The 27,592-nt window shown below is 44.0% G+C and overlaps 1 protein-coding gene and 1 pseudogene across 1 annotated transcript in view; one reads left to right on the forward strand and one right to left on the reverse strand.

Annotated features, from left to right (window-relative positions):
• The window catches only part of IGFBP7 (insulin-like growth factor binding protein 7), a 77,416-nt gene that overhangs the window by 31,834 nt on the left and 17,990 nt on the right, over window positions 1-27,592 (forward strand). The window lies entirely within an intron of this gene.
• Window positions 5,932-6,762, reverse strand: LOC105509428 (annotated as a pseudogene).

Below are 27,592 nucleotides of genomic sequence, written 5' to 3' on the forward strand. Positions count from 1 at the left end.
GGAATAAATGATCCTCACTTGCATAGACAGCAAGGTCATTTTTCTCACCCTAAATGGAAGGCATTAATCATCAGCTCTGAAAAACAACATTCAGGACAAGAAGAAACAAGCCACTGCAGCAGGAGGTATTGAATTGAGCCAGAGGATTGGGGGCCCTGTGGACGCGAGCCAGCTCAGCCCAGGTAGTAGCTACCAGATCAGCAGGGGTGGGTGGTGGAGCTGGTCCTCTTGAGCCATAGCAGCTTTGTTGGGAACTTTCCATTGTTCAAGAAATCTCCTAGTTACCATCCGAGTGCATTTCTGAAATGCCTGACTGTGCTCAGGGCTCTGTAGGCTCTGGATTAGCTGGTTCTCCATGGATCCCATCTGCATTAAAAGCAAAGATCAAAGAAACATGGTAGAGCTCTTTTTAAAAACCATCCTAAACTCACAAGTGAATGGGAAATGCATATTTTTATCACTGGCCCATCAAGGGTAAGGGTGTTCTGTGAGAGGGGAGGAAGATAAATCGATAAGTAGGAATGAAACTCTTCAAATTCAGAGCTGGAAGAACTGCACTGAAAACTGTGAAGAGGAGATTGAAGGCAAACACTGGATCTTTTACCACTTTTCTTTTTTTTTTTTAGACAAATTTGAAATTGAGTTTTACCACTTTCCCATCAGCCACACCAAGTAGTTTACTTGTGCAGTGCCTAATTGATTTGTTGAGGCAGAATTTTAGGTTACCTATGAGGTAATATGGGATAGTGGTTAGGAGGTATCTAGCTTTTTAATTCCAGCTCTACCATTTATGAGCCTTGTAGCTCTGAGCAAGTTACTCAACCTTTCTGTGTCTCTGTTTCCTCCTCTGTAAAATAGGAGACAGTTCCAGCCTCACAAGGCTGTCGCAAGGGTTCAATTATTTACCCATATGAATGCCCATAGTGAGCAGTCAGTGAACAGGTGTTGCTGTTTATTTTGTTACTGTGGCCACAGTTGGGTGGGGTGGGTGGTGGGTGGCAGGAGTGAGTTGAGGGGGGAAAAGAGTAACATGAAACAGGATAATAGAATGTGGTTGTTGACAGGAACCATGAAAGTCATCCAGTCCAGCTCGCCCTTAACCAGGGAAACAAATCCTCTGGCATTTTAAAATAATTGTTTTGAAATTGTAAGTAACAGGGCCGATTTATTGATTGAGTGCTCTGTGTGCCAGACAGCATGGGAGCTCTGAGCCTGCATCACAACATTCCAGGAGGGCTGAGTGCTGTTATTACCCCATTCTGTAGATGAGAAAACTGAGGCTCAAACTGTTAAGTCATTTAGCCAACATCACCTGGATCTGAATGCAGACCTGTGTGAATGCAGAGATTCTGTGAGTGACGCGGCAGTGACGCGGCAGTTCTGTTCCCTTTGCATTTCATTTCCTGTTACATTCCTGAAGATCAATGATGCTCCAGTATAAGATTCACCTGAAGGCTGCATACCAGTATTTGCATTGGCCTTGGAGTGCCAGAGTAAATTGTTCTGTCAATTATTTGACCTTTTAAAATATGCCTTTTTTTGGTCAGCCATTGGTGGCTCATGCCTGTAACCCTAGCACTTTGGGATGCTGAGGCAGGCAGATCACTTGAAGTCAGGAGTTTGAGACCAGCCTGGCCAACATGGTCAAACCCCGTTTCTACTAAAAATATAAAAATTAGCTGGGTGTGGTGGCATATGCCTGTAATCTCAGCTACTCAGGAGGCTGAGACAGAGGAATCGCTTGAACCTGGGAGGTGGAGGTTGCAGTGAGCCGAGATCACATCACTACACCCCAGCCTGGGTGACAGACAGAGTGAGACTCTGTCTCAATAAATAAAGAAATATGCTTTTTTGAAGAACTGCTATAAAAGGAGGACTCTTCGGATGTGTTCTGTGGTCTCATAGAAGTGAATATATAACATCCCTGAATGCGTGCCTTATTCTGCTTTGTCTCTTTTGTATAAACCCAGAGCACCACATTTTGTTTTTGTTTTTCTATTTCCACACCATACTGACATACAGAGTACTGTATTTGGAAAAATACTTTAATACTATTGGTTTTGAAGAAATCGTTTCTCAGTACTCGTGAGGTTAGCTGTTTAAAATAATATTTATTCATAAAAAATTTCCCTTTGGAATCAAGCCATCATTTGACTGGATATGATTGAAATTGTGAGTAAGATGAAGGATACATCCCTGACAACTTTCAGCTATTGCTCAGATACACATGATTGCGTTTTCAGGAAGTCTGTTTATTGTTGAATATCCTTAACTGCTGACAGATCTTTGTTACCTTGACCTTAAATAGGTAATGATTCTTTGATCTTAGTGCTTCCCACTGAAGTAACTAAAATCAAGGGTGCTCATTCTCTGACATGGCTTCCCTTCAAATATAGAGGATATTTCACAGGTGTGTCCCCACCCCAGGCTTCTCTTCCTTAAGCTAAACACCCACATCACCTTCCAAGCTGGTTTTCAGACCCCACATGATCCTTTAATCTGTGGGTTCTACTCTTCACCTCTTGGAAGGGACCCAGTGCTGCAAGACTGTCAGATCTGTACAGAACATGCTGGAGCCATATGCTTACATGAAAGTGACCAAAATGGCTGGCTTCTTAGCTTCCTGGCTTCATTGATGTCAGGGAGGTTGCATGGTTAAATAATGAAGGAAGAGTGACAAGCAAAAGCCAAGGGAGGGACGTCCAAGGACTATTTCCAAGTGATCCATGGTAGAGGCTTCATGGCATTCCTATTGTTTGTGCTTTGAGCAAGAATTCCTCGGTACATTGGTTCTAGTAAAGAGATCAGCTATGGTCTGAATATTAGTGGTGTCCCCCCGAAAATTTCTCTGTGGAAGCTTTAACCCCCACTATGATGGTATTCACAGGCAGGGCCTTTGAGAGGTGAATGGGATTAGTGCACTATAAAAAGAGACAAAGAAAGATGATCTCTCTTTCCACCATGTGAGGCTACAGCAAGAAGGCAGCCATCTACAAGCCAAGAAGTGGGCCTCCCAGAACCCTACCATGCTCGCACCCTGATCTTGGACTTCCCATCCAATACACTTCAGATGCTTAAGCCACCAAGTCCATGGTATTTGTTATAGCAGCCCAGGCTGACTGAGACAAGAGCTTTGGTATTCAAGATTTTTATATCGTATTCCTAAATTCTCGAAAGTTCTGAAAATAAAGAGATGTTCATAGGGCCATATGTAGTTATGTATAACAGATCCATGTTCCAAGTGGATGAGGATGAGTGGAAAGGCAGGTACTTCAGTCATACACAGATATTCAGGTAACTTCTTAATGACCTATCTACCCACCACATTCCTCTGCTTTGTGTCCACCCTTTTTTTCAAATGCGAAAATTATCTGGACTTTATTTTTCTACTTGTCAAATTCTCTTTAGCTTTTTTTAGCTGTTGTGTTGACCTCTTCTATCTCTAAAAGGCATTTGGTTATTTTTTTTTTAATGTTTTTGCTTCACTGAAGCTTAGTGTGCTTTTTATGATTTTATGGTTACCTTGCAGAAATCTCATTAGAAAAGCACTTTAATATATTACTTGGCAATGAGACATCTGACAATGTTCTAGCTCATTAGTTAGGAAACCTCCCCAAGCTTGGAGGAATAGACATTCCTCTGTGAATGGTAGAGCTTTGATCACTCCTGCAGGGGCCAGGATTTATTTTAATGCATTTTAGGGAAGGAGGAGAAGATATCCTAAGCCTGGCAAAATAAAAATAACACAGATTAAGGAAACAATGAAACGTTATTTAAGAAGAAATGCACTTCAGTTAATATTATTCTATGGTATCTCCTGAGTCCTTTGAAGGCAGAGCTTATCTTAGAAAATATGCCTCCTTTAGCGGGCAGGAGGTTAGTTAAGCAACCTCACACCAGATCACAGATTGTACTGAAATGATCCTAATAAGGATAGGCTTTCCAAAGCTATATTCATTTTAGCATGAATAAATGGATTCAAGTCTTATTTGTGGGATTTTAATTTCCAACTTTGAATTTGCAAACTATCAAATTCCTTCATAGACATGGTGTGCAGAGAAGGCTCTGGGTAATAGGATTGCTTATTTTTAAAGAAAGATGCCCTTTAGCAAAGCGCTAGGCTTTGAAATGTGATCAGTCAAGGGTCCATTCGGCACGGATTTCCCCACATGGCACTGTTTCTTGTTGAGTTCCAACCAGATTTAATAACTCATATAAAATGCAATTCCACCCTGAGGGTGCCTAGTGCATTCAAAGCAGATAATGCTATATTGTTTTAACACAGATTATGCCAAATGAAGTGCAATTTAAATTCCTGAAGTATGACGGTCCTTGGGTGCTGGTGGCTGTGTTTTGGTTGGGAGCTGTATCTTTTCTTTCTTTCTTTCTTTCTTTTAATTGAAAGACTTAAAAGAAGCAAGCTGTCTGAAAAAGTGTTTAAAAGAGCTTGGTTTTCAACTGGTATAAATAGGACAGAAGCACAGGATGCTATGAAAAAAGGGCCTTCCTCCAACTTTAAGAGATAGAGGAAAGAAATGGGAGAGTCTGGGCAAAAGTGACGTAAGCCCCTGAAGTCAGGCTGGAGACTCTTTTGTGTCTCATGTGAGGCGAGAAATGGGTGAAGCCTATAGTACTTTCACATTCGTCTGAGTGGGAAGTAGAGGCCAGATGCCAGTTGCAGTTTCTTTTTAACTTTTTAACACCTTCAGAGGCAGGAGACAATGGTGGGTGAGGGGAATGTTTTTATGTGGGATTAGAGGTAACTTTTCCAGGCCGGGCGTGGTGGCTCACACCTGTAATCCCAGCACTTTGGGAGGCTGAGGCAGGCAGATCACTCGAGGCCGGGAGTTCAAGACAAGCCTGGCTAGCATGGCAAAACCCCGCCTCCACTAAAAATACCAAAATTAGCCAGGCGTGGTGGCACGCACCTGTAATCCCAGCAACTCGGGAGGCTGAGACAGGAGAATCGCTTGAACCCAGGAGGCAGAGGTTGCAGTGAGCTGAGATTGCTCCACTGCACTCCAGCCTGGGCGACAGAGCGTGACTCTGTCTCAAAAGAAAAAAAAAAGAGAGAGAAGAATCCATTTTCCAAAGAGGAAAGTATGATGGGCAGAGTTTAGAAGCTCACTTGCTTGTGCCAGGACCACAGCTGGGGGAGCTGCTGCCCTTGGGAAAGTCACTAGGTCCTCCCATCTTCCCTCTTCCCTTTTTCCTCACCTTTGTGCAATAGAGATGATGATCACTCCCAATCAACTCCACAGGACTGTGCTGAGAATCAGATAAAGAGAACATGCTTTAGAAAGCTCACCATAAGTGGGCTGTGCCCGTGGAGGTGGTGGTGGTGACAGTGGTACTGGCATCTGGGCTGGCTTGTAGCCTGACCAGTAACTGTAGTCATGGAAGCTTAGGGAGCTGTTTGAAGAGACCCATCCTAGTCTGACCTCATGAGCCAGAGACACTAGTAATCTTGGGCAGTTCTGGAGCATTTTGTTATTTATTTATTTATTTTTAATTTTATTTTTATTTTTTTTGAGACAGGGTCATTCTGTCACCCATGCTGAGTGCAGTGGCAGGAATCTCAGCTCACTGCAACCTCAACTTCTCTGGCTTGAGCAATCCTCCCACCCCAGTCTCCCGAGTAGCTGGAACTACAGGCACACACCACCATGCCCAGCTAATTTTTGCATTTTTTGTAGAGACAAGGTTTTGCTATGTTGTCTGGCCTGGTCTTGAACTCCTGAACTCAAGCAATCCTCCCTTTTCAGCCTCCCAAAGTGCTGGGATTACAAAGATGCACCACTATGCCCAACCCAAAATGCATTTATTTAATATACATCACAAGCTCTCAACTGGAGGCTTAAAAGACAAATAATAATAACAATAATAATAATAATAATACCACAGCTCAAGATACAGAGTGCTGTACAAAAATCACAGAAAGGACAGACCATCTGAGGAAAACTTTAAAAGGCAGCACAAGGACAGGCTGGGCAGCCTGGGTGAGGGCTCCTGGCTGGTGACCTGCTTTAAGTAGGTTTCTTGCAGGTACTTCTTAAAAGCTGTGAGGGTTTTCCGGAGCTCGGCAGTATGCCTGTTCAAAGGGCTATCAATGCTGGGTTCTCCTCGACGGCTGTGGATGGAGAGCAGGATGGTCCTGACATCATACAGGGCAGACCACTTGTCCTTCAGGATGTCCAGGCAGATGTTACCCTGGGTGTCCATGTTGGGGTGGTAGCAGGGCGTGAGGAGCTTCACCATGGGCACATTGTAAGGGTAGCCCCTGGGGAGCTCCAGGGAGAGCTTATACCTCAGGTCTTCATATGCTGTGCCATCTGCTCCATGGATGGTCCCCACCCATTTGAAAAGGTTGCCTGATTCAGGGAAGGCAGAAATCCCTGTGTCACCAGGCATTGTGAAGGTCATCAACTCCTGCTGTAGCCTTTTGCCCACAGGGTCCCAGGTGGCACCCCTGCTGGGGGTGGCACCTTTACAGGCAGCAGCAATGCTGTTGGCGGCTGGGTCAAAGTTCTGAGAGGCCATCTAGGTGGCACTGGCAGAAAGATAGGAACTTAGAGAACACAACTGCAACTGCCTGTTTAACTTTTTTGAGACAGGCTCTCCCTCTGTTGCCCAGACTGGCGTGCAGTGGCGTGAACACAGCTGGTGTATCATCAACCTCCTGGGCTCAAGCAATCCTTCTGCCACAGCCTCCCAAGTAGCTGGGACCACAGGGGCACCCCCCCACACACACACACACACAGCTAATTTGTTATTGTTTTGTAGAGATAGGATATCTGCAGCCATAAAAAAGAATGAGATCATGTGTTTGCGGGAACATGAATGGAGCTGGAGGCCATTATCCTTAGCAAACTAATGCAGAAACAGAAAACCAAATACCATGTGTTCTCACTTATAAGTGGAAGCTAAATGATGAGAACTCATGAACCCAAAAAAGGAAACAACCGACACTGGGGTCTACCTGACAGCGGAGGGTGGGAGGAGGGAGAGGAGCAGGAAAGATGACTATTGAGTACTGAGCTTAATACCTGGGTGATGAAATAATCTGTACAACAGACCCCCGTGACACGAATTTACCTATGTAACAAACCTTCACATGTACCCCCAAACCTAAAATAAAAGTTTTTTTAATTTAAATTTAAATTTTAAAAAAGAGATAGGGGTCTCACGATGTTGTCCAGGCTGGTCTCGAACTTCTGGCCTCAAGCAATCTTTCCATCTCAGCCTCCCAAAGTGCTGGGATTACAGGCATGAGCCACTGCACCAAGCCTAGGACATTTTTAATAATCACCTCCCTTACCCCAGCCAAGGTTCCCAATCCTCAGGAAAAAAAGCTATTCAAGACAAACCTTCCTAAGCAGACCCAAAGTTTTGAAAGCCCGCATGAAACCTGCCTTCCTGAGTACCCCGCTAGCCTCCATGACCAAATATGCCACATCAAGGCTGATGTGGCTCCCTTAGACCTATTCTGATATCAACTGAGATCAGTCCCTTATTCTGGGAGGAGAACCTGATAGCCGTGTGTGTGCTGTTAGAGGACACTGCCCACACAGTGACCACCCGGGGAAAAAGAAAGACACAATTTCCTTGTGTGTGTTGCAACATGGCCAGTGTCAGAGATCCAGGATTGCTTAATCTAACCCCAAGTGATTAAGAACCAGCTGTGACACCAGACTGAGTGCAAACTTAGTTGTCAGCACAGATGAAGGAAGAAAATAGACACACCAGATATAGAAGCCCCAAATAGGCCTCCTACTGACAGATCCTGCTCTGCTAACCCATGCAGACCTCTCCTGACTTGCTGAGACGTATGTATACTCAATGACAGCATGGAATTGAATGGTTGACTAGAAGTGGCTTTCCAGAGGCTGCAGCAGGAGGAACAGGCTGAAAGTCTAAGACAACACAAGCCAGCTAACAAACTGGCCGCAGGGGTAACGAGCACTGGATACAAGGGATGCTCAGTATATTTTTCAATTTGATTAAGATCGATTAAACACCAAGTATTTTCTTCCCCCCAGTATATCAAAAACAGTGTCTTCAGTAGGACCCGGAGTACTGCATTGATGGGCATCACTTTTGACCAACATATGCTCCTGCCTTACCTTATATGGATTCACACACTTCTTCCAGATTTACCACTGCCTTATGCACATGGACCCTCAGGACTTCAGTAACTTGCAGGGCCAGGTGTGTTCAGAGCAGAAGAAGTAGGAAGTAGTGTACAATGAATAGGTGCAGGGAGAACCCATCTTCAAATGAATTGGCCTTTTTAATTAGCAATTGTATGTCAATAAATTATTTAATACATTGAGATATGTGTGTTACAGTATTCAACACTGATCCACAAGCTTGAACACATTTGTGTTTTAGAATTAATCAATCTTAATCAAATAGAAAAATACATTGAGCATCCCTGGTATCCAGTGCTTATTACCCCTGTGGCCAGTTTGTGAGCTGGTTTATGTTGTCTTAGACTTTCAGAAGAGAAAACAAAGGTTTTCTTATTGAACCTTTTTGTAGTACGTTGCATGTTTGATTTGAGAACAATTATGGTTCAGGCTTGCAGTAAGAGATTGAGAGCCTTACATCATTATAAATGTGGCCTGGGGCATCCACCTCATTTAACTAGAGGATAATGCAGAGGAGTGATTTGCAACTGACTTCTTCCTCCCACAAACTAATCTTTCTAAATGGTTTGCACTTTTTTCTGTCCTCAAAGGGATTTGTTAAATGTGATTTCAGCAGGAAATGTACTTTTTTTATTTGTTATCCTTAATGGAAATGCATAGATAACTGAATCTGTGTTAACATAATAAGACAATCAAATTTTTTGTTTAGTTGTGGGGGAAGGGACGGGATAGAGGAAATAGAAAAAGTTCCTTCAAACATAAGCTGAATATTTATTTGGTTTTTGTTTTTATTTAAATCACCCTCTTTAGAAAATTATTTTCTTAATAAGACATTATACAATGAATTTTTCCAGTCATTTTGAGGGAAAAATATGGTACTCTGGGATAACTTCTAGAAGAAAGAGGGAAAGACTCACTGAAGATTCCCAGGACCTACAGAGGGCAGGTGCTGAATAGTTCCCACTGAGGACCTTCCATTTTGGTGTTTTTCGTCTTTTGTTTTTTTGAGACAGGATCTCACCTTGTCACCCAGACTGGAGTGCAGTGACACGATTCCGGCTCACTGCAACCTCTGCCTCCAGGGTTCAAGCAATTCTCCTGCCTCAGCCTCCCGAGTAGCTGGGATTACAGGCGTACACCACCATGCCCAGCTGTTTTGTATTTTTAGTAGAGACAGGGTTTTGTCATGTTGGCCAGGCTGGTCTGAAACTGCTGACCTCAAGTGATTCACCTGCCTCGACCTCCCAAAGTGCTGGGATTGCAGGAGTGAGCCACTGCTCCTGACCCCGTTTTGTTTTCTTGTGAGAGACCATAAACAGCCTAGAAAGATAGAAATCTCAATAATGGGAAGTTTCTGTAATGTGTGGCTCCTGTCCACCTTCTCTCTGCTTATTTGCTGTCTTTTTTTTTTTTTTTTAAGAGACAGGGCCTTCTCTGTCACCCAGGCTGGAGTGCAGTGGTGACATCATGTTTCACTGCAACCCCAAACTCCTGGGGTCAAGCAATGCTTCTACCTCTGCCTCCCGAGTAGCTGTGACTACAGGCAGGTGTCACCACAGAAGGACAGACTATCTAAGGAAAACTTAAAAAGACAGTACAAGGACAGGCTGGACAGCCACCACACCTGGCTAACTTTTTATTTCTTTTATTTTTTATTTTATTTTTTGTAGAGACCAGACCTCACTATGTTGCCCAGGCTGGTCTCGAACATCTGGCCCCAACAATTCTCTCACCTTGGCCTCCCAAAGCACCAGGATTATAGGCATGAGCCATCATCCCAGGCCTATTTGCTGTCTTGATTCTCTTTTCTGCTTCCTCCAGCCCCACAAATGGCCCAAGACCCCAAATGGGCAGTCAAGCTTCCCCACTAAGTTGAATTTCTTTACTAGGCAAGTCAAGATGTCTTGGTGAGATCCTGTCTTGAAACAATGCCAGGAAAGGACATGAGGTCTCCTTCCTCTAAAAACACCCATAGAAGGAGGCCTGGGAGGGGCAAACCTGGTTGGTTCAAACTGGTGATTCAACCACCCACATTAGACCTCTAGGCCTGATGGCTGGGTGAGGGGCTCAGAGAATTTCTCCAATCTTGGCCAGAAAGGCTTCCTTGCAGCTTTCACATTTCTCTCGTGTCCTTCAGAAGGGGCCTGCATCCACAAGTGGCCATGGAAAGCTTCACAGAATTAGCTTTTATTGTAAAAAAGTAGCAAATGGAGGAATGACTGAAGAGAAAGCATGCTCCAGCTATCAGTCAACTTTGAGGGCATGAGCCCATGTTCTAAATTTAAACACAATCTGTCCCTTTCTTCTTGTATATCCAGTTTCCTTTCACTTCCCTCGGTGCCTTCGACCAATCCCATTCTTGGTTTACTGCTTGGCATTGATAATTATATACGTGCGCTGTGACAGTTCAACCTTTCATGTGCCAGTTCCCATCTTCTGATATTTTCTTTTCTTTTTTCTGTGGAAAATGATACGACAAAATCCTGCCATTTGTATGTTCTTCATTTTTGACTCCAGTCATGCACTACTGAATAGAAAGTATCTCAGCCTCCTTTATTTTTCTCTACCATTACTGATATGTTGCTAGGCCCATCTTATCTGTGCATTAGCTCATTGCTTTTCGTCGTCGTTTGTCACTGGCTGCCGTTTCCCCGCCACTCCCCACTCCCTTGGTGGTTGTGTCTACACGTCTTTGCTACAGGGGAAATTAGATAGTAAACTGGTGATGTCAGTCCTTTGACTGGAGGTTAGCATTTCAAATGCGCACATATTTTTTGTTAAACTCACTTTTTTTTTTTTTTTTGAGACAGAGTCTCTGTCACTCAGGCTAGAGTACAGTGGCATGATCTTGGCTCACTGCAACCTCCACCTCCCAGGCTCAAGTGATTCTCCCACCTCGGCCTCCCAATTATCTAGGACTATAGGCATGCACCTCCACACAGGGCTGTTGCCCAGTCTGGTCTTGAACTCCTGGGCTCAAGAGATCTGCCCACCTCGGCCTCCCAAAGTGCTGTGACTACAGCATGAGCCACCACTCCCAGCCTAAAGCCCACTTCTTTTGAAACCTCAACCTGTTTCCAGATCAGTGATTCCCAAATTTCTTGTAACCACAACCTCTTCTCCTTATGTTTGGTTTGAATATTTTATGATATCCATCTTTTTCCCTACCCTATCAATTATTCTCCAGGGAGAAGAGCGCAATATTTTTTTGTTTTGTATGAAAAACAAGTAAAACTTTTTTTTTTTCAGTTTTGAGGAATTTTTGAGACCATGCAATACTCGGTGGTCTATTGGAGATGTCCTGAAGTGTTGCAAAAAAGCAATCACTGCTTTGAATCTTGGAATAAGGTCATTTTAATCTCACTCACTTTGATTTTTCTTTATGTGTTTTGTGATAGAAAATACATAATATGAAATCTGCCCTCTTCACAAAGTTTTAAGTGTGCAGTACAGTGTTTCTTAATAAGACATTAACTATAAGCACATTGTTGTACAGCAGATCTCTAGAATTTTATACCCATTGAACAGCAACTCCTCATTTCTCCCTTACCCTAGCCCCTGGATACCACCATTCTGTTTCTGCTTCTATAAGTTTAAATACTTTAGATACCTCATACAAATGGAATCATGTCATATTTGCCTTCCTGGGACTGGCTTATTTCTTTTAGCATAATGTCCTACAGGTACATCTGTGTTATGGCATATGACAAGTTAATCTCACTTATTATTTCTTAAAGTGTAAATACAAGAGTAACCAAAAAAAAATCCCTTGTGTCTTCCATGGACTGTTTAAGGTTACAGATGCTCACAGTTAAGGCTTATGTTTTGGGGTCCCTGGGAGGATATAAGTTCCAGTTCTTTTTTGTATAATGATGAAAGTAACATAAAAGATTCTAGGATGGCAGGTACAAAGAACATGTTAAGAACAGCCCTTGAAAATATATATTATCATTGCAGACATCTTCTTGGGGTCAAGTCATAATGTTCCCAAATAAATAACTGTCCATCCATGAGGACTTTGTTTATGTTATTGATACCTTGTTTTGGTTTTGGTTTTTTGCCCTAATTCTTGGAGAGAGGACTTTATGACTAAAAACAAACCAAAAAAAAAAAAAAAAACCTTCCAAAAAGAGATTATGATTATTAATTAAGAAAGAACTCTAGCTGATGATGGAGAAAGTTCAAAGATGTTGTATTATTCTTTTTTTCTTCTTCTTCTTTTAAAACAATTAAGGCCAAGCACGGTGGCTCACATCTGTAATCCCAGTATTTTGGGAGGCTGAGGCAGGTGAATCACCTGAGGTCAGGAGTTCGAAACCAGCCCTACCAACATGGTGAAACCCTGTCTCTACTAAAAACACAAAAATTCACTGGGTGTGGTGGCACATGCCTGTAATCCCAGCTACTTGGCAGGCTGAGGCAAGGGAATCACTTGAACCCAAGAGGCGGAGGTTGCAGTGAGCCGAGATCATACCATTGCACTCCAGCCTGGGCAACAGAGCAAGATTCCATCTCAAAAAAAAAAAAAAAAAAACCGCTTAAAACTAAAGGAAAATATTAGTTGTTTGCTGTTACATAATAAATTAGTCCAAAACTTAGCAGCCTAAAACAATAATAAATATTTACTATCTCACACAGTTTCTGCGGATCAAAAACTTGAGAGTAGCTTAGTTTTGTGGTTCTGGGCTGGAGTGTCCCATGAGGCTGCAGTCAGTGTGTCAGCAGGGACTTTGTTCTGGCTTTGGATTGACTCACTCACATGGCTGTTGCCAGGAGGACCCAGTTCCTCATCACATGGACCACTCCTTTGTGCTCTTTGAGCATCCTAACAGCATGGCACTGGCTTCGCCCAGAGCAAGTGATCCCACAAAAAGCAAGAAAGAAGCTTAAGGTATGCACTGTCCCTCCCACTATATTTTATTCAAATGTGTCACCAGAGTAAGTCACTAAGTACAGACCACACTCAAGGGGAGCAGAATTAGCTCCGCCTAAAGAGCAGAGGTGTGGATTTGATAAAGGGATGGGAAGCTCATGCCACCAGAAGGGTGGACGGGACCTTAGCCAGATACTCTAGTGATGCTCAGGGACAAAGAAAGAGAGAGTGCACGGAGTCTGAGCACAAACTCACAGCTATGGTCCGTGCTGGGGCTGGAGATGGGGGGAGGGAGCAAAGGAACACCTGGCCAGACCACCCTGAGGGTCCTCTGGGAGCCAGGACTGTGGAGCGGAGAGAGATAATGGAGACAAAGATGTGTTAGAGATTTCCTGAGGATGAGGCCAGGAGGCCACTAGAGAAGTGAATGCAGGTAAAGACAGTGGCTTTGACCAGGGAGCAAGGGTGGATGCCCCAGGCCAGCCCAGGAGCTTGGCGCCACTGGAGGAAGTGTGTTATACCAATCAGAGTTTCTTTTGCTGCTGCTGAAATGGAACGGTGCCATCGGGCCGCCTTCTCCACTGGAGATGCTCCTTCAGCTCAGCAGGACGCTAGCTTGGAACTCAGAGTGCACGTTTTTGTGGATTGGGAGGAGGGCTGACACCTTGGCAAGATAGCCTCTGGAGCTGCCTTTTGAGGATGTTTGCCTATTGGCATTTGCAGTACTCCACGCTTCAAGAGTGAGCCGCTTTCTCTTCTCGTCATAGAGTTCAATTCCCAGGATGTCATCTTCCTTTTCTTTAGAGCCCGTTTCCAAAACTCAACTTTAGTTTGCTTCCCAAATTGCCCTCCTAACCTCCATAGACTGAGTTTATTTGTCTTGATGGATGAATCAGAGTCTCAAACTCATCTCTTTTGCTCCAGCTCTCTTGGCAGAGAACACAGGAAGATGGGTTTTGCTTATGTGTGTGTTTGGGGAGGACTTTTTTTCCTTTGTTTTTCTGTCTCAGCCATAGCTTGTGGGCGAGCCGGCACCTGGGACCTTGACTGCCTCCAAGCGTGGGCCGAGGCCACATGGGGAGTTCTACCCAGTACCGTTTGTGATGCTCCCTAATTCCAGGATGGGCTGCAGTTTTCCAAATCCAAGGCTCATGAGAACCGGAGAAATTACGTTCCTGGAGCCAGCCTTATCTTACTTGTCCGTGTTTCATTCATGCAAATTGGAAATACTCCCACAGCTAAACTGCCTGCTGACCATCTGCCTAGGCAGTGGAGCTGTGGATGCTCAATGGCTTTCCTCAGCACCTTCCTAATCTCTTAGCTTCGCACTGTTTACGTGGTAGCCAACCAACTGAGAACAGATCATGTTTTTGCTGTGTTATTAATAAAGTACAAGAAGTTGAATTCCTGTAATTCTAGTTCCTTTTCTGCCATTATCTAGGAAGGAACTTAGGCAAATATTTAACCCCTGGGGCCTCTTATATAAGAGATTTGGTCAAGATGGATCTCAGGGCCCTTCTAAGTCTCAAGTTCACTGACTATACCATAATTTAGGAATATGAAAATATTAGTAGGAAAGGATTTATTTACCACAAGAGGAGAATCTCTATACTTTCTCTTGTCACCCAGCTCACTAGAAAGGATCTGTACCTTAACAAGAGATTTCCCTCTGCATTGTGGAATCGGCAGTTTCTTCATGTTGGGTAATAGAATCTAAGTTCATGTTTTTCTCTTAAAACCATACAAATGTTCTTAACATCTTTGTATACCTGAAGCTTATGCTTTGCTGATTGTTTCTTTTAAATCCATTTTCCCAATATAAAAATATTGCTTGTCAACACAGACTTGCACTTCTGCAGTTTTATTTGTTTGTTTGTTTTTCAGTCACTCAGGCTGGAGTGCAGTGGTGCAATGTCAGCTCACTGCAACCTCCTGAGGTGGGAAGATCACTGGGCTCAAGGGATCCTCCCAGCTTAGCCCCCCAGGTAGCTGGGATCACAGGCACATGCCATCACCCCCAGCAAAATTTTATTTTTTTGCTGTTTTTTTGGGAGGGGTAGAGATGGGGTTTCACCATGTTGCCCAGGCTGCTCTGAAACTCCTAGGCTCAAGGGATCTGCCCATCTTGGCCTCCCAAAGTGCTGGGATTACAGGTGTGAGGCATCATGCCGGCCTGCAGTTTTCAATAGTTACTCTAAACGTCACTTGGGTTTCTCCCACTAAAAAATCTGACCACTTAACGTCCAATTTTTAAATTTTATAAATTGACTAATAAAGGAATATTTTGCTACAGCATTAATCTTTATCTTTTATCTCCTGGGTTTTATCTAAGTTTTTAAATGAAATTGCTACTGTTTTATAGATATTTAACTTATGATCTATGTTAGCATAAGGGTAAAAATTGAGAATCAGCAATTCTGTTCATTTTATTGCTCTAGTTGAGTGGCTGAGTCAGAAACATAAAAAGGGCATACCCAAACATTGACCTATTTGTACCTACGAACAGCTGAGGACCGATTTTTAAATAGGTCACAGTTAATCAAAATCTCTGCACTTTAATCTTTTCCAAATGCTAAACCATGCCCTTCTACAAACTGTGGAATAAAAGCAGTCATAGCTAGCTATGTCTAGCATAGTCCAGAGTCCCCTGAAAATCTTTTCAGTGATCTACAACAACAAAAGCCAGTTTCTTGGAATGGTTCATACACTCTTGTTATTTAAACCTTCATAGGAAAATACTAAATAGTGCGTATTTTGGTGGTGACATTGGTTCACTCAACTACTCAGCAGTTTGTTGATTACCTGCTCAACACCAGGTGTTGGATCACAAGAAAGAACTAGAGAGAATAAATTGACTGGTCCTTAGCAGCACCGAGCCAACGATCTAATAGGGTATGTGGCAATTTCAATGCATTGTGAAAATGGGATGATAAGGGAGAGTCATGTAAGAACCAGGCCCACATTCTAAGTTGGAGGGGTTGGATTCAGGAGTGAAGAGAGGTGAGGAAAGGTCAAGGGAGGTTTGTCAAACAAAAAGGAAACTAATCTGAGACAAAAAGGATATCTAGGAGTTAACCAAGCAAAGGTATGGAGGGGTGGGAAATGGGGGAATATTCTAAAAAAAGCAATGGCACATGCAAAGGCTAGGGGCTAGGGAGAGCAAGACATGCTTGAGGAGCCACAGGAAGTTCATTATGGCTGGAGCTCAGGGTACAGGAGGGATGTGGCAAGAAATGAGGCTGGGAAAAGCTACTCAGAGTCAGATCTTATCTATTCTGGATTTTACAGTTTAGTAAATGGATTCATTCAGGACCATTATCTTCTTTCTGGCAGTTAGAAAGTTTTTCTCAAGAGGAAGGTGTAAATCTAAAACATTTCAAATCCCAGAGAGAAAACATTTTCTCTAACATAAGGATTGCTGGACTCTACCCAGGAGTGTTTACCAAGTGTTAACATTGACTTTTAAAATCTTCCTAGGATTCCTACCTTACAAGGTAATTCTATGCATATGGCATCTTTTTAATGATTTGCAAGACAAAACACAAAGCATATTTTCAAATACTGATTTTCACATTAAACACTAATTGAAAACATTAAAATCCAATAAAAAGGGCTGGGGTTCCCAGATCACTCTATTCTAAGATGTGGGTAGGACTTTAGCCATTTGACCACGATGGGGTTATCATCCACTGATTCTCACCTATTTGGGGTTGCAAGTCTACGCTACTTATCCAGAACCACTCAGATAACACCTCAGAAACATTTCAGACCAGGTGCAAATAGTAAGCCATGACACCTGTTTATGATTCCAGCAATATGTGACCTTTTCTTCAAAATGTATTAATGCTTTTACTTTCTTGTTTTTCTTTCTGTCTTGGTAGCTTGTAGACATAACTAATCTCCTTGGCTTGACATTGAAAACCTCTGTAATCTAGTCTGGCCTAACAGTTCTTAAGATTCTGTTTTCTTCTCCGCAAACACCTCATTCTCCAACAAAGCAAAATGAGACAGAACACTCCAGCAATACAGATGATGTAAAGAGGCACCATGGTAGCATGGGGGAGGCTTTGGGTTTCAACTCAGAAAACCTAAATTCATGTCCTGCCCACTCCATTTCCAGTCTGTGTGACCTCCACAAGACACTTAGCCTCATTGAACCTCAATTTCTTTATCTGCAAAATGACTGGCTTCTCTCACAAGATGTCCAGTAAAATCAAAATGAAGTAATGGAGGTAAAAACTTGCTGTGAGGCCAGGTGCTGTGGCTCACAGCTGTAATCTCAGCACTTTGGGAGGCCGAGGCGGGAGGATCAGTTGAGCCCAGAAGTTTGAGACCAGCCTGGCAACATAGCAAGACCCTATCTCATTCTTTTTAAAAAAGTAAAAATAAAAATAAAATTTATCTGGGAGGTGTAAAGCCCATTATTAATGTAAAGTACAGCAGTCCACCCTCATCCATGGTTTTGCTTTCCAGTTTCAGTTATCTGCAGTCAGACTTGGTCTGAAAATATTACACGGGAAATTCCAAAAACAAACACTTTCTGGTTTTAAATTCCACGCAGTCCTGAGTAGCGTGAAGAAATCTCACCCCATCCAGCTCTGTCCATGCGAATTTTTTCCTTTGTGTAGGGTGTCCACACTGTCGATGCCACCCACTCATTAGTCAGTCAGCAGCTGTCTCAGCTGTCAGATTGACTGTCATGGTATCATAGTGCTTGTGTTCCAAGAAACCCTTATTTTACTTAATAATGGCCCCAAAGCACAAAAATAATGAATGTGGTTTATTGTTATAGTTGTTCTATTTTATTATTAGTTGCTGTTGTTAATCTCTTACTGTGCCTAATGTACAAAATAGATTTTATCAGAGGTATGTATATATGGGAAAACACAGGGAAAAACATAATATTAATATATACTATTAATATATGCTGTATAAAGTTCAATACTATCCACAGTTTCAGGCATCCACTGGGGGTTGTAGAAAGTATCCCCTGCAGGGATAAGGGTGGAGAACATACCCAAAAAGCAAGGATGAGGGAGGCGTAAACAGCAGCTCCAAGGCCAATTTCAGGAGTACTGAGAACATTTTCTTCCTTGTGCCTATAAATAATGAGTTTCCTATTTTTATGTATGGTTGCTCTGAAGAGGCGCCAAATCTGAAATCCCCTGTTTTATGAGGAAATTATTTTCATTTACATAAACAAAAGAATAAAGTCTCCAAGGCCAGAACTGATGGTTGCTCTAGAAGGAAGGCCTTTGGAAGTTCTACAGTAAGCTCCAGGTTCACCTCACCCTTAGGATACTTTGCATCTAGTTTCTCCCAGTCCTTGTAAAGGCATTATGTCCTCACCTTTAAAATCCAGTCTACGGATGGGTGCACTGGCTCACACATGTAATCCCAACACTTTGGGAGGCCAGTGCAGGGGAATCACTTGAGCCCAGAAGTTCGAGACCAGCCTGGGCAACACAGGGAGACCCTGTCTCTATGGAAAAAAATTTTTAAACTTAGCCAGGCATGGTGGTATGTGCCTGTAGTCCCAGCTACTTGGAAGGCTCCCAGCTACTTGGGAGGATCTCTTGAGCCCTAAAGGACGAAGCTGCAGTGAGCCATGATCGTACTACTGCCCTCCATCCTGGATAACAGAGTGTGAGAGCCTGTCTCAAAAAAAGAAGAAAAATCTACCTTAAAACCATGAAAAACTCCTTTCTGTGTCTCCCTGCACTGTTAGGGAACTAATAATTCAAGTAAAATCAAAAACAAAACTCAAAAAAAGAAAGCACCATTAATTGAAGAAAAATAATGACTGCCTAAAATTAGCCAAAGTGCCAGTGCAGAGATTTCTGATTTGAAAAATGCCAATAAGAGCAGAAACGAGTATCTCCATGCGCCTGCAATCTCCTTCTGTGGGGTAACACATCCCACATGCATTGGCATAGCTTTGCTTCACCTTGTTCCCATTTCTCACAGCTCACACCCAGCCGGATGGGCTCCTCTGTCCCCTAGCCAGATAAGAGCAAGGGTGACTTGCCTTGCCAGTTTACCAATTGACCATTTACCAAATGGTCAATTCCTTATGCAAACCCTTCCAGTTCTCACCAGGCAGGTCCTCCTCTCCTGTGATCAGAGAGGCATACCCATTTCCCTGATTTCAGAGCTGTGCTATTTGGCACTTCTGAGCCTCACTGAACAGTCTGGCTCTTCCTGGCCCAGATTGTTTACTGCACCCACATCTAGCACCTTCTCAGTTCCTCTCAGCACTCGGAAAAATTGTCTTGTAGCTGAACTCAAACACACAGTAATACATATCCTAAGTACCCAAGACACACATACCAGAAGAACTAGCCCACACGGGGGTAAGAGAAGCATTCTGTTCCAGGTTCAGCCTTAGGGACGACACTAGAGAAAATACCAAAAATGGGAGAAGAAACACTAAGTCCTGCTAGGAAGCTGAGAGAAAATCTGAGAACACGGAGCCAGGCGCAGTGGCTCACGCCTGTAATCCCAGCACTTTGGGAGGCCAAGGCGGGCGGATCACGAGATCAGTAGATCGAGACCATCCTGGCTAACACGGTGAAACCCCGTCTCTATCAAAAATACAAAAAATTAGCCGGGCGTGGTGGCGGGCGCCTGTGGTCCCAGCTACTCTGGAGGCTGAGGCAGGAGAATGGCGTGAACCCGGGAGGCGGAGCTTGCAGTGAGCCGAGATCGCGCCACTGCACTCCAGCCTGGGCCACAGAGCGAGACTCCTCCTCAAAAAAAAAAAAAAAAAGAAAGAAAGAAAGAAAGAAAATCTGAGAATACTCAGCAAGGAGTGCATGAGCAAAGGATGGGGTAGATAACAGAGAGCTTCTCAGTCTCCGGACATCACAAAAGGACTCAGAAAATGACCAGAGAGACCAAGCTGGAGAAGAGGAAAACACTGAGAAAAAGCAGGAGGAGCTCAGTTATGCGCGGCTGGCTAACGTCTGGGGTTGTCTGCCAGGGAGTCGCGGCGGCTGGGCTGTGACAATGGGAGTCCAGGGCCTGGAGGGTAAAAACATACACAAGTACAAACGCCAGATGCCCGCCAAGTAGCCATCACGCCCTGCGCTCTGCTCCACGGAATCCTGAAGGGGGCTATTCGCACACAGAGATCCCTTTATTCATCCTCCGCCTTGCCCTCTTAAACCAAATCGAATGTCTTTAACAGAGAGGCAACTGGATCAGCAGTGAGCAAAAGGCGGCTCCCAAGTTCGAGGGATTTTAAATAAGACCCACGCACTCCAGACACAGAGCCCCATCTCCGCACAGCACAGTCAAGGGTAGGAATGAGGAAGGTAGAAGAGGGTCAGGATGCAAATGGAAGACGACTGCCCTGTTTTATGAAAATGGAAAGCAGTTCAGAAGGAGAACTGCAATGACCCTTTCAAAGGAAGGGAAGTTAGGCACTGCCCTCTGTCCACCCCCGCGTGATCGAAGTGGTGGTGATGCTGGTGTTATCAGGTGTCTGTACCATGCAGAACCAGCCCACTGGATTTTCTCAATTCTCCATGAATACTGGCACCTCCCAAGTAGTACTTGGTCTCTCACTCCCCAAAAAGACCTAGGAACATAATTTCTTCTAATCTGTCCCCCTCTCCTCCTTTCTAACTTTCCACCTTCCTATTTTCCTAATCATCTGAGTATCTCCTGTTCTAAAACCATGTTTTAATTAAGTGCTTCTACCTAGGGAGGTTTTTTTTTTTTTTTTTTAGATAGCTGTCCCAGACTCCACGCCCAAACCAATGAGAAATTAGGAGTGCAGCCCAGGAATGGACATTTTTTTCGACACACCCAGATGAGTCCAGTGTGCAGCCAGGATTGGCCACCACTGGATAAGATCCTGAAGGACAGAATCCTTCCTAGAGGCCAGTACCCAGTGGCTGAGGCTCTGCGTGTCTGCTGCCTATTTCTGCAGATGCCCCGCTATGAAATCTTTTCCAAATCTTTTCCAACCTGCATAGCCTTCTGAAGACTGAACAAACCTCTGTTTGGTAGCTCCTGGTCTACGAGGGTCACCCTATACTGCACTATCAGACCCCACAGGCACTTTCCAGTGCTATCAGCCTGGCCTGAAGGATTTGCTGGGATTTCTAAAGTGTATATCTCTTCCTTGGGCAGAGTGGTGCTAAACACTTGTCTGGTTCTCAGGGAGCTGAAGAACTTTAGTCTTCTACTAAAGACCCAAGGTGTGAAGCTTCCTGGTCCTCCTTGATTGTCATAGTGTACAGGGAACAGCAGAATTGACCCCATTGTAGCGTCCTCCCAGGGAATTCACGCCTCAGCCTTCAGCTTCGCAAAATGTTCCCAGGAGGAGGTTTAGAAAGTCCAACTCTCCTCAAGTAGAAGATCACTTGGGAATCTCTTACATCCTCTTCCCCAGAGGCACATCTTCCCCAGAGGCACATCTATTTCATCTTGTTTGTTTATTTATTTCTTTATTTTTGAGACAGCCTTGCTCTGTCGCCAGGCAGGGGTGCTGTGGTGTGATCTCAGTGCACTGCAACCTCCTCCTCCCAGGTTCAAGCAATTCTTCTGCCTCAGCCTTCCAAGTAGCTGGGACTACAGGCATATACCACCAAAATTAGCCTGGCTAATTTTTTGTATTTTTAGTAGAGACAGGTTTTCACCGTGTTAGCCAGGATGGTCTCGATCTTCTGACCTTGTGATCTGCCCGCCTCCATCTCCCAAAGTGCTGGGATTACGGGCATGACACACCCCGTGCCCAGCCAAGCACATCTATTTCTAAGCAGATTGTAATTCTCATTAGCACAGGGCCTATGGATAGAGACTAAGCTTTGAAGATGGGTGAGCCTCCCCTTACAGGTAGTTCAAGAAACCCTTCCTGATGTCTGAGGATACCAGGCACTGGGTTAGTATGTAGGAGACTGAGAGTGGGCAGGGACTCCAAGATGAAGTGTCCTAGCCAGGCTTGGTGGCTCTCACCTGTAGTCTCAGTCACTCAGGAGGCTGAGGCAGGAAGATGGCATGAGCTTCGACTTCTGGGAGTCCAAGACCAGCCTGGGCAACATAACAAGATCCCATTCCAAAAAAAGAAGGAGAAATTTCCTAGGGAAACTCACTATCTAGGCTTCTAGGAATCCCAGAATCAGGTGTGACCATCCACATGGTTAACAATAAGTTTCCTATGGAAACTTCCCAATCCAATTCAGTGCTTTCAGAATAGGAAATTGCTAGCAAAAACATTTAATACTTGTATTTAAGGTGAGACATAGTCCAGACAGGACAGGCCCATGAGATGTGGAAAAAATGTGTTTCCAAGACTCTGTTAACATCACTAGGGAGTTTCCTCTCAGGAAGGCACTCTCTATAAAGTCAGTTCTTGCAGGTCCTCAAACCAATTCAAAACCTAGCCTGCTGATTCAACTTGTGTGGACCTCAGCCAGTCTGGTATTAGGATGATAGTGTAGGTATTCCAACTTCCTAGAGGAGCTCTGCTGAATAAGTTAGCTCATGCCTGGGCGATGTTGTTGACACAGCCCGTGTTACCTCATCCATCACATGGTTACCAGAACGAGTTCACCATCTTGCACACCTGTTCATGGTTTTAAGTCCTTCGTGGATTTACTTCATGGCAGTAGCAGAGTTCCTTCAAGAATGACACCAGACCACATGTACCAGAACCACCATGGGCAAAAACCACACCCTGGAGTCAGACTCTTTGTCAGTACCCCCCTTTTTTTCAGTGCTAGACTTATACAAAGAAGGGGATGAGAATAAGAAAACATCATCAAGGGCCAAGTGTGGTAGCTCACGCCTGTAATCCCAGCACTCTGGGAGTCCGAAGCGGGCAGATCACCTGAGGTCAGGAGTTCGAGATCAGCCTGGCCAACGTGGTGAAACCCCACTGCTGCTAAAATTACAAAAAATTAGCCAGGTGTGGTGGCGTGTGCCTGTAGTCTCAGCTACTCGGGAGGTTGAGGCAGGAGAACTGCTTGAACCTGGGAGATAGAGGCTGCTGTGAGCTGAGATTACACCACTGCACTCCAGCCTGGGCGACAGAGTAACACTTCATTTCAAAAAAAAAAGAAAACATCATTAAATAAGAGATTTGTTTGCAAGCAACCAGCACATTGCAAGAAGCAACTTTCTGTGCATGTTCCATGGTCAGTTCAAACTTACAGTGTTAATTGTGAGATATCACAAGATTGACAGTGATTGTAGTGAGACATCTGAGTACTGTGTCCACTTGAGAAAAATAGACTTAATGCTCCCTACAAAGATTCCCCAGCGTCAAAGATTGGAGCCAAAATCAGGTGTCTTGTTAATCCAGAGGTAACTAGCAATCAGCCAGGAAACTCAGCTCACAAGATCTGGGCACGCAGTCATCAGAGCTGCACAGTATTGAATGGTCTGCTCTTAGACAGACTGGCCCTGCAAATGCATGCCTGGAAGCTAAGCAAGGCCTTGCTATTCACTTACCTGCTTTACCTGGGGTGGGGTGGGGATGGGCCAGGTAGTCAGCAGCAAGCTGATGGAACTGCCTCTGGAGGAACTAGTGAGAGGGAGTGCCAAATCTGTCTTCCTTTCACCCAAAGGACCACACATAGCCTTCCCAGGGCTAAAATGTCGGCTAGATAGTGCTTGCCCTGGTACTTCTGGTCTCCCCACTGTGGTTCAGTGCCTCCTCATAGCCCAGGTGATACCTGAAATTCAGCAAATTTAAACCCAAGTCCACCCCTTCCCCTTCCTCAATCCAGCACCTTCCTCAGACCGACACCCCTGCTTCTGTTCATAATGCAGCAGCCTCCTGTAATCTTTGAGGCTCACAGCCTTTAAGTCATGCACCTCTTCCCCACATCCAGTCACTTATTGGGTAGTGTTATTTCTTCCTGAATAATTCCCCAAGTCTTCCCCTTTTCTCTCTCTTATTGCTGCGATCTTGAGTTAGAGCCTTAATCCCCACCATGTCCCATCCTGCTGCGGAGACCTCCAAAATGATATTGGGAAATGCCACTTGAATCATGACACTCCCACTTTCAGAGAGACATTGGAGGGTAAGGCCACCTCATCTGCCTTCTGCTGTGCCCCTCACCACACACAAATCCTCTTCCCGAGCTGGCCTGAATGCTCACTGTTCCAAGGCGGGCCAGTGTTTTCCTGCCTCTCCTCAGGCAGGTCGCTGTCTTTCACCTTCCTTGATTAAAGTCTAATTTCTGAAATGAAAAGTAACAGCTCATACTTATTGAATGTTTACCCCATGGCAGGTAAACCTTCCTTTTAATGGTCTAATGACTGAGATCCTACCATTCCATTTCACAGATGAATAAAGCAGGGGAAGTGAAATAACTTGTGCAATGTTGCATAACTCAGGAGTGGTAGAGCAGAATTCCTGATTCCAAGTCCATGCTCCAAACTCACTGTAGTCTATTACCTCCCAGCATTTTGTTCTTACTCAAACTGCACTAAGCCTCCCCAACACCTCCCCAGTAGATTATAGTTAGAGAGGAGGAAGCAGTTCTTACACACTTTTGCCCTAGACGTGTTTGGCAGGGTCACATTATTATAAACTATGGGTTATTCATTCACACTAAAGTGGAAATGACTAACGGTAGCTTCCATAACCAGATGAATTTGCCTTAAACTAAAAGCCTGAGATTAAATCTGGCCTATGCTACTTAAAGTGTTGTACTTTCTTCTCCTCCCCTGCTGTCCACAGCCAGTACTCCTGAGACCGTGTGCTAGATTCCCATACCAGGGTTCAGCTGCTACATCATCCCGCCTCTGGAAGTTCCCTAAATGACATGCCTTGGCAGATGGCTCTGCTCTTTAATTAGCCATACAGTTACTGCTTCCCTTTATTTAATATCCGGAAGCTTCCACTTGTTTCATCCCCTTCCCCCTCTTGGCCATAGTGCCTTCCTACTATTCTTTCCTGTTTTGTGCTTTTGTGTGGTCCTGTTCCCTTCAATGTGTTATCAGAATCTCATCTCGATCTAGGGATTTTTGCCAAGTTGTCTGAACTCTCTATCTCCATATGTGGTATCTGAGATCCTTCTTAAACCCTGATTTTCCCCTTATTTGGTATTAATGCACACACTATTTTCAGGACCCAGCATAAAGAGTCAAGATGAGTGTTGTTTGCAAATCTATCATAACTTGGAGAAGTCCCCATACTTAAATGTCTTAGCCGTGTTAGTATGTACTCAGTAAGAGGCCAAGCACAGTGGCTTATGCCTGTAATCCCAGCACTTTGAGAGGCCAAGCAGGGAGGATCACTTGAAGCCAAGGGTTTGAGACCAGCCTGGGCAACAAAACAAGACCCCGTCTCTACAAAAAATAAATTAAAAATTAGCCAAGCGCCGGGCGCGGTGGCTCGAGCCTGTAATCCCAGCACTTTGAGAGGCCAAGCAGGGAGGATCACTTGAAGCCAAGGGTTTGAGACCAGCCTGGGCAACAAAACAAGACCCCGTCTCTACAAAAAAATATATATATTTTTTTAATTAGCCGGGCATGGTTGCACTTGCCTGTAGTCCTAGCTCCTTGGCAGGCTGAGGCAGAAGGATCCATGAGACTAGGAGTTTGGAGTCTGCAGTGAGCTGTGATCGTAGCACCACTGCACTCCTCCTCAGGGACAGAGCAAGACTCTGTCTATAAAAACTTTTTAAAAGTCAGGCACGGTGGCTTATGCCTTTAATCCTAGCTCTTTGGGAGGCTGAGGCAGGTGGATCACCCGAGGTCAGGAGATCGAGACCACCCTGGCTAACACGGTGAAACCCTGTCTCTACTAAAAATACAAAAAAAAAAAAAAAATTAGCCGGGCGTGGTGGCAGGTGCCTGTAGTCCCAGCTACTTGGGAGGCTGAGGCAGGGGAATGGCCTGAACCCAGGAGGCAGAGCTTGCAGTGAGCCGAGATCATGCCACTGCACTGCAGCCTGAGTGACAGAGCAAGACTCCATCAAAATATATATATATACACATATATATATAAATCAACTGGGTATGGTGATGGGTGCCTATAATCCCAGCTACTCAGGAGGCTGAGGCAGGAGAACCCACTGAGCAGAGGTGGCAGTGAGCCGAGATCACAGCACTTCACTCCAGCCTGGGCAAAAGGGCAAAATTCCATCTCAAAAAAATAAACCTTAAATAAATAATAATAAATAATAAAATAAATGCTCAGTGAGAACCATAATGTGAATAGTATAACCCAGCATGATTTGGTGTGAGGATGATTGATAATCCTTTTCTTCCAGCAGACCAACCCATCTCAGTGGGATTTGCTTCAAATGATGTATATTCAAATTAATTTGCATCTCCCGGTCATATACTAATTGGTTGGTGAGTGGTTAGCAGCCAAGAAACACTGCTTATGGCAAGAGAAAGTCAAGTGGAAGATTAAAGAAAATCATGATGAATAATCTGCCAACTGATAAATAAGATAGCTATAACACCACTTTGGTGAGGTGTACGCTTTTGGCCATGTGTACACTGGTGCATTTTCAAGACAGTGGCTATCTTTTCACTTCTGTTTGGCTAATCATGTTATGTTGTTCTGAAGTTACTGCTGCCCTATACCCACTTCATACAACCTGAGCTCTGTCTCCTTCCAATGAACATGAAGAACGTTTGATTCTATGGTTCCTGGTTCAGTTCTGATTCCAACAGGATGCTGGCATCCTCAATTAGGCCAGCTGAGGAAAGCATTAGAGATCAGTGATGCACTATGCCCTGTGGAACTTACTGAACCCAACAGGATTTTAGAGAAGAAATAAGGGGGAGCCTGAAGCTGTGAGGCTTCAAAAAATGTGAAAGAGAAATGAAACTTCAGCCTTAGAATGTCAAATAAAGTGTGATAAGAAATAAGAGGAGGGAAGATATTCCAAGTAGGCAAGGGCATCAGCATAAGCAAGGGTGCTGAAAGGGGTAGTGAATATGTAATGGTAGGTGAGCAGGACTGCTGGGAGCAGAGAGAGAGAGTTTGGGTAGAAATGACGTAGAAGAGTGAATTGGTAAAAATAGAAGAGATGATGGGGAAATGAGGAAAGCAAAGAAGCAACAAATATATAGTTCAATATGATACTGGAGGACAGAAATTGATTATTGGGGGAAATTTGACTTTTGACTATTTCCCAGGCTTAATTCAAGTATATTTAGCTTTCAAACAAGACTGCTCCTAACATCTTCTACACAGCTCTTTCAGATGAAAAAAATTGGCTAACTAGGTAAAGGGTGATACCTTTATAAGCTCTATTTTTTTAATCCCTGAGGAAGTGAACCATGTTATGAGTCACATACATTGTGTTTAGGGTAGATGAGGAAATGTGTTGAACTGATCTGCAGAGAATGAGAGCTCCAGACCCAGGCAGTGGGACTTCAGAACTTCATGGATGTCAACGATGCCATATGACCCAGCTCTAGGACACATTCATGATAGGTTCACTTACTTCCAAACCCAAAGAGGATATTCTTAGACACTTCCTAGTTTCTTCATCTTGTAAAAGTAGTTAAGTGGCTTTTCCAAGGTCTTTTGGCTATAAATCGTAGGCAAGGATTCAGAGCCAAGTGTTCTGTCCCCAAGAATGCTTTT

This window comes from Colobus angolensis, unplaced genomic scaffold (assembly GCF_000951035.1).
Source record: "Colobus angolensis palliatus isolate OR3802 unplaced genomic scaffold, Cang.pa_1.0 Scaffold100, whole genome shotgun sequence".
NCBI lineage: Eukaryota > Metazoa > Chordata > Mammalia > Primates > Cercopithecidae > Colobus > Colobus angolensis.